Raw genomic sequence first — 7,689 nt, forward strand, 5'->3', positions numbered from 1 at the left:
CAGAGATACGGCAGGCTCCGCCTTTCATTGTGTTGCAGGATTCCAGTTGTCATGCCGATCCTTCGGCTTCATTTCCCAGAGACTCTGACCCCCAGACCAGTACATAGGTCGGGGCCTCACATCAATGAAGCCGAAGGATCGGCATGACACCAGGACAGGAAATGATCATTTTCAGAAGTAACATTCCACAATCGGGGCCCCATACCATGGCAGCTTCCATCGGAGCCTTCTCACACAGGGCCACTCACCGATCATGTCATTGAGATCCCTGGAGGTGTCAGACGTCGTCAGATCTGCCGGGAGCTCCGCCGATCCGTCTCTGGGGGACGAGAAGAGAGGACAGAGATGACCAGAGAAATGTACAACATCCCAGAGGACTACAAGTCCCATCATGTCCTGTCCATGTGACCCGCCCGGGCCAATCCCTGCTTATCTCCCCAGGGGGGGAGATTTCCCATCACTTCCTGTCTCGGTGACACCAGGCGGGTCAGTCTCTCCCTCTCTGGCAGCACATTGGTCTACACACGGTCAGGTGACCAGTGCGGCTGGATGATGTCATACCCGTGCTGGCTCCTCATTGGAGGTCTCTGGACGGCGGGGGGAGGGGGAACGATCTCTTTATCGGAAGTCGTATTCCCACCATGGAGACTCCTTCTCTGATTGGTCGCTGGATGCAGGCCGGGTGGTGCCGCCATCTTGGTGTCAATGGCGGGGCCCCTAAGGCGGCTGTACTGGATGTCTGTGGGGCCCGGGCGGTTCTCCAAAGCTCTTCTGATGGCAGCAGAAAGCTTCTGCCGGCACCTGATCACCTTCTCTGCCATGGCGAGATCTGAGACACGCAGACCGGCTTTTGTTGTCTGTGTTGTCCATGGCAACCAATCAGGTTACAGCTTTCCAGTGTAGGTTAGGTTGAGCTGGTTGCTATGGGTGACAGACACTTCATTTGTAAACACAAAGGCCCATTAAACCTCAGCGGCCAATCAGATGCCGGTATTCGTCCCCAAACCTGCAGTAGATGAAAGCTGAGCTCTGATTGGTTGCTATGGGCAATGCACATTTATGGGGGCCATGAAGACTTCCAACATGGCCGCCGATCCATCATACTGGATAGGAGTAGGACACCAATGGCAGCATACAGGGACCCCCAAGGGGGGAGGAGTCACTACTTGCAGGGGAGGGGTCAGCGTATCCCTCCCCCGCCTCGGTGATCTCTGGTCCTTGCTCCGATGGATTGAAGCCGGAGGGATGAGATGACAGAGATTTATCACCAGGATAAGGATCTTTATTCCGGTAACTTGTATGGAAATAAGGATAGGCGGCTGTACTGGATGTCTGTGGGGCCCGGGCGGTTCTCCAAAGCTCTTCTGATGGCAGCAGAAAGCTTCTGCCGGCACCTGATCACCTTCTCTGCCATGGCGAGATCTGAGACACGCAGACCGGCTTTTGTTGTCTGTGTTGTCCATGGCAACCAATCAGGTTACAGCTTTCCAGTGTAGGTTAGGTTGAGCTGGTTGCTATGGGTGACAGACACTTCATTTGTAAACACAAAGGCCCATTAAACCTCAGCGGCCAATCAGATGCCGGTATTCGTCCCCAAACCTGCAGTAGATGAAAGCTGAGCTCTGATTGGTTGCTATGGGCAATGCACATTTATGGGGGCCATGAAGACTTCCAACATGGCCGCCGATCCATCATACTGGATAGGAGTAGGACACCAATGGCAGCATACAGGGACCCCCAAGGGGGGAGGAGTCACTACTTGCAGGGGAGGGGTCAGCGTATCCCTCCCCCGCCTCGGTGATCTCTGGTCCTTGCTCCGATGGATTGAAGCCGGAGGGATGAGATGACAGAGATTTATCACCAGGATAAGGATCTTTATTCCGGTAACTTGTATGGAAATAAGGATCCTTATGATGGTGAATTCTGTGCGGCCTGCACCACGCTCCCCCCACAATCCATACAGTGCTGTGCGGCATGCATTCAGGGCCGGATTTACTCTCCCTGCCGCCCCAAGGCCAGGTCCTGTGATGCGCCCCCCTCCCCCTCCCTTCCCATCAATGGAAAATGGTAACCAGATGGCAGGGCGGCGGCGTTAGTGTCCATTATTTTTACTGTTTCTTAATTTTTTTAAACATCACTTTTTTTTTTTCATTTATCTTATTATTGTTTATTTTTATAATTATTTTTTAATAATTAAAAAAAATAATAATAATTTTAATCACCTTTTTATTTTAAATTTTTTCATATTTATTTTTATAATTTTTTTTTAATCAATTACATTTTTTCCCCACCTAACTTTATTGCTATCACACAGGAGAAAACAATCCCCTGTGTGATAGCAATGGGAGGTGACAGGTTCTCTTTATTGACCCCGTCACCTCCAGTACAGGAGTTCCAGCGCAGCGCAGCGCTGTGCTGGAACTCCTGTGAGAGGGGAAGAGCGCGGCGCGCCTAGCGTCCCCATGGTCACTATCGGGTATTTTACACACCCCACTTCCCCTCCTCCCACCCCCTTTGATGCCTATCACGTCTACCCCGGCCACCTCAGGGACCCTGCAAGACATACTGACACCTCAGGGACCCTGCAGCAAGACATACTGACACCTCAGGGACCCTGCAGCAAGACACACTGACACCTCAGGGCCCCTGCAGCAAGACATACTGACACCTCAGGGACCCTGCAAGACATACTGACACCTCAGGGACCCTGCAAGACCCTCCTCACCTTGTGCAAGGAACACGGCGTTCCCCCCACACATTTCTTGCAGCACGCCCACATACATCACTTTCTGCTGAAAAACCTCCCTCCCGCTAGCACCGGACTACAATACTATGCAGCAAGACATACTGACACCTCAGGGACCCTGCAAGACATACTGACACCTCAGGGACCCTGCAAGACCCTCCTCACCTTGTGCAAGGAACACGGCGTTCCCCCCACACATTTCTTGCAGCACGCCCACATACATCACTTTCTGCTGAAAAACCTCCCTCCCGCTAGCACCGGACTACAATACTCCCAATTCCGCACGCTCCTCTCCTCACCAACCCGCAAACTACCTCTTTCCTTTTTGTACCGACACATATACTCCCACACTGCCTCATCACCACCTCCGGCCCTTCCTTCCTACACAGCCAAGTGGGCCGACCTGCTCCTTCTAACTCCAGAAGACACACATTCTGTCAGGTTGGAGACACCTGAGGAAAGCTGTAACTAGTGAAGAATGGAGGGAAGTACAATTCAAAGTGATTCACAGAGCCTATTATGGCTTCAACTTTAACTCACCCAATAACCCTCCAGACTGGTTGACCCATTGTCCAAAATGCCAATTACCGTTGCCTGACCTAACCCACCTTATATGGCTATGTCCTGTTATCCAATCCCTATGGACCTAAATCATTGCCTTCATGAATATGAAATCGGACAGACAGAGAATCCCTTCCCCTGACATCTGCCAATTTCCCTTCCCCAGACTCTGTCACACCACTCCCCTTCCCCAGACTCTGTCCCACCGCATCCCTTCCCCAGACTCTGTCCCACCGCATCCCTTCCCCAGACTCTGTCCCACCGCATCCCTTCCCCAGACTCTGTCCCACCGCATCCCTTCCCCAGACTCTGTCCCACCGCATCCCTTCCCCAGACTCTGTCCCACCGCATCCCTTCCCCAGACTCTGTCCCACCGCATCCCTTCCCCAGACTCTGTCCCACCGCATCCCTTCCCCAGACTCTGTCCCACCGCATCCCTTCCCCAGACTCTGTCCCACCGCATCCCTTCCCCAGACTCTGTCCCACCGCATCCCTTCCCCAGACTCTGTCCCACCGCATCCCTTCCCCAGACTCTGTCCCACCGCATCCCTTCCCCAGACTCTGTCCCACCGCATCCCTTCCCCAGACTCTGTCCCACCGCATCCCTTCCCCAGACTCTGTCCCACCGCATCCCTTCCCCAGACTCTGTCCCACCGCATCCCTTCCCCAGACTCTGTCCCACCGCATCCCTTCCCCAGACTCTGTCCCACCGCATCCCTTCCCCAGACTCTGTCCCACCGCATCCCTTCCCCAGACTCTGTCCCACCGCATCCCTTCCCCAGACTCTGTCCCACCGCATCCCTTCCCCAGACTCTGTCCCACCGCATCCCTTCCCCAGACTCTGTCCCACCGCATCCCTTCCCCAGACTCTGTCCCACCGCATCCCTTCCCCAGACTCTGTCCCACCGCATCCCTTCCCCAGACTCTGTCCCACCGCATCCCTTCCCCAGACTCTGTCCCACCGCATCCCTTCCCCAGACTCTGTCCCACCGCATCCCTTCCCCAGACTCTGTCCCACCGCATCCCTTCCCCAGACTCTGTCCCACCGCATCCCTTCCCCAGACTCTGTCCCACCGCATCCCTTCCCCAGACTCTGTCCCACCGCATCCCTTCCCCAGACTCTGTCCCACCGCATCCCTTCCCCAGACTCTGTCCCACCGCATCCCTTCCCCAGACTCTGTCCCACCGCATCCCTTCCCCAGACTCTGTCCCACCGCATCCCTTCCCCAGACTCTGTCCCACCGCATCCCTTCCCCAGACTCTGTCCCACCGCATCCCTTCCCCAGACTCTGTCCCACCGCATCCCTTCCCCAGACTCTGTCCCACCGCATCCCTTCCCCAGACTCTGTCCCACCGCATCCCTTCCCCAGACTCTGTCCCACCGCATCCCTTCCCCAGACTCTGTCCCACCGCATCCCTTCCCCAGACTCTGTCCCACCGCATCCCTTCCCCAGACTCTGTCCCACCGCATCCCTTCCCCAGACTCTGTCCCACCGCATCCCTTCCCCAGACTCTGTCCCACCGCATCCCTTCCCCAGACTCTGTCCCACCGCATCCCTTCCCCAGACTCTGTCCCACCGCATCCCTTCCCCAGACTCTGTCCCACCGCATCCCTTCCCCAGACTCTGTCCCACCGCATCCCTTCCCCAGACTCTGTCCCACCGCATCCCTTCCCCAGACTCTGTCCCACCGCATCCCTTCCCCAGACTCTGTCCCACCGCATCCCTTCCCCAGACTCTGTCCCACCGCATCCCTTCCCCAGACTCTGTCCCACCGCATCCCTTCCCCAGACTCTGTCCCACCGCATCCCTTCCCCAGACTCTGTCCCACCGCATCCCTTCCCCAGACTCTGTCCCACCGCATCCCTTCCCCAGACTCTGTCCCACCGCATCCCTTCCCCAGACTCTGTCCCACCGCATCCCTTCCCCAGACTCTGTCCCACCGCATCCCTTCCCCAGACTCTGTCCCACCGCATCCCTTCCCCAGACTCTGTCCCACCGCATCCCTTCCCCAGACTCTGTCCCACCGCATCCCTTCCCCAGACTCTGTCCCACCGCATCCCTTCCCCAGACTCTGTCCCACCGCATCCCTTCCCCAGACTCTGTCCCACCGCATCCCTTCCCCAGACTCTGTCCCACCGCATCCCTTCCCCAGACTCTGTCCCACCGCATCCCTTCCCCAGACTCTGTCCCACCGCATCCCTTCCCCAGACTCTGTCCCACCGCATCCCTTCCCCAGACTCTGTCCCACCGCATCCCTTCCCCAGACTCTGTCCCACCGCATCCCTTCCCCAGACTCTGTCCCACCGCATCCCTTCCCCAGACTCTGTCCCACCGCATCCCTTCCCCAGACTCTGTCCCACCGCATCCCTTCCCCAGACTCTGTCCCACCGCATCCCTTCCCCAGACTCTGTCCCACCGCATCCCTTCCCCAGACTCTGTCCCACCGCATCCCTTCCCCAGACTCTGTCCCACCGCATCCCTTCCCCAGACTCTGTCCCACCGCATCCCTTCCCCAGACTCTGTCCCACCGCATCCCTTCCCCAGACTCTGTCCCACCGCATCCCTTCCCCAGACTCTGTCCCACCGCATCCCTTCCCCAGACTCTGTCCCACCGCATCCCTTCCCCAGACTCTGTCCCACCGCATCCCTTCCCCAGACTCTGTCCCACCGCATCCCTTCCCCAGACTCTGTCCCACCGCATCCCTTCCCCAGACTCTGTCCCACCGCATCCCTTCCCCAGACTCTGTCCCACCGCATCCCTTCCCCAGACTCTGTCCCACCGCATCCCTTCCCCAGACTCTGTCCCACCGCATCCCTTCCCCAGACTCTGTCCCACCGCATCCCTTCCCCAGACTCTGTCCCACCGCATCCCTTCCCCAGACTCTGTCCCACCGCATCCCTTCCCCAGACTCTGTCCCACCGCATCCCTTCCCCAGACTCTGTCCCACCGCATCCCTTCCCCAGACTCTGTCCCACCGCATCCCTTCCCCAGACTCTGTCCCACCGCATCCCTTCCCCAGACTCTGTCCCACCGCATCCCTTCCCCAGACTCTGTCCCACCGCATCCCTTCCCCAGACTCTGTCCCACCGCATCCCTTCCCCAGACTCTGTCCCACCGCATCCCTTCCCCAGACTCTGTCCCACCGCATCCCTTCCCCAGACTCTGTCCCACCGCATCCCTTCCCCAGACTCTGTCCCACCGCATCCCTTCCCCAGACTCTGTCCCACCGCATCCCTTCCCCAGACTCTGTCCCACCGCATCCCTTCCCCAGACTCTGTCACACCACATCCCTTCCCCAGACTCATGCTACTGGATAAACTAAGCGCACAGTTCCATCTTCATCTCACGGGTAGATTCTTCGATACCCGGTCCAGGTATTTAACGTCTGAACTCCCTGCACAACGATTACAAGATATTATGACCACCTTCCAATACTCCTCATGGTTAGTAACTTCCCCACAAGGACACCGCTGCCGCCCCTCTGCGTCCTGCCGCCCCAGGGGCCGGGCCTCGGTGGCTTTGTGGGGAATCCGGGCCTGCATGCATTGTTTTCTCTGTACAGACGTCGCTGTGGTCTCCATACACGGATCTAAGGCTGAGCCGCAGAGCATGCCGCACCTCGGAGCAGCTGAGCCCGGAATGAGGAAACAATCTGAACAATTCGTTCCGGGTTTTTCCTGCATTGCAACATCCAGATAAACGAGGAACATCTCCCCACTCGTCCTCCATGAGGGAGGTCACATGACACATCTCCCCACTCGTCCTCCATGAGGGAGGTCACATGACACGTTTCCCCGCCCATCCTCCATGAGGGAGGTCACATGACACGTTTCCCCACCCATCCTCCATGAGGGAGGTCACATGACCCGTCTCGTCTCCCCGCCCGTCCTCCATGAGGGAGGTCACGACACGTCTCCCCGCCCGTCCTTCATGAGGGAGGTCACATGACACGTCTCGTCTCCCCGCCTGTCCTTCATGAGCGAGGTCACATGACACGTCTCGTCTCCTCATCCATCCTTCATGAGGGAGGTCACATGACACGTCTCGTCTCCCCGTCCGTCCTTCATGAGGGAGGTCACATGACACGTCTCGTCTCCTCATCCATCCTTCATGAGGGAGGTCACATGACACGTCTCGTTATCCGTCCTTCATTAGGGAGGTCACATGACACGTCTCGTCTCCCCGCCCGTCCTTCATGAGCGAGGATCCTGTAATTTGTGGGCGGAGCTACACTCTCCTGAAGGACGATTTGGAAAAATACTTTGAAAACTTTAGTTGTGTTGTCACCAAACATCCTGAAATCAATTCTCCCGCCTGAGGAGGACACCACCAATGTGTTTGCACTCCGCCCAGAAACTTTTTTTGTGACACAAACTATC

Source organism: Nanorana parkeri, unplaced genomic scaffold, assembly GCF_000935625.1.
Source record: "Nanorana parkeri isolate BGI_ZX_2015 unplaced genomic scaffold, ASM93562v1 scaffold4373, whole genome shotgun sequence".
In the NCBI taxonomy this organism is placed as follows: domain Eukaryota; kingdom Metazoa; phylum Chordata; class Amphibia; order Anura; family Dicroglossidae; genus Nanorana; species Nanorana parkeri.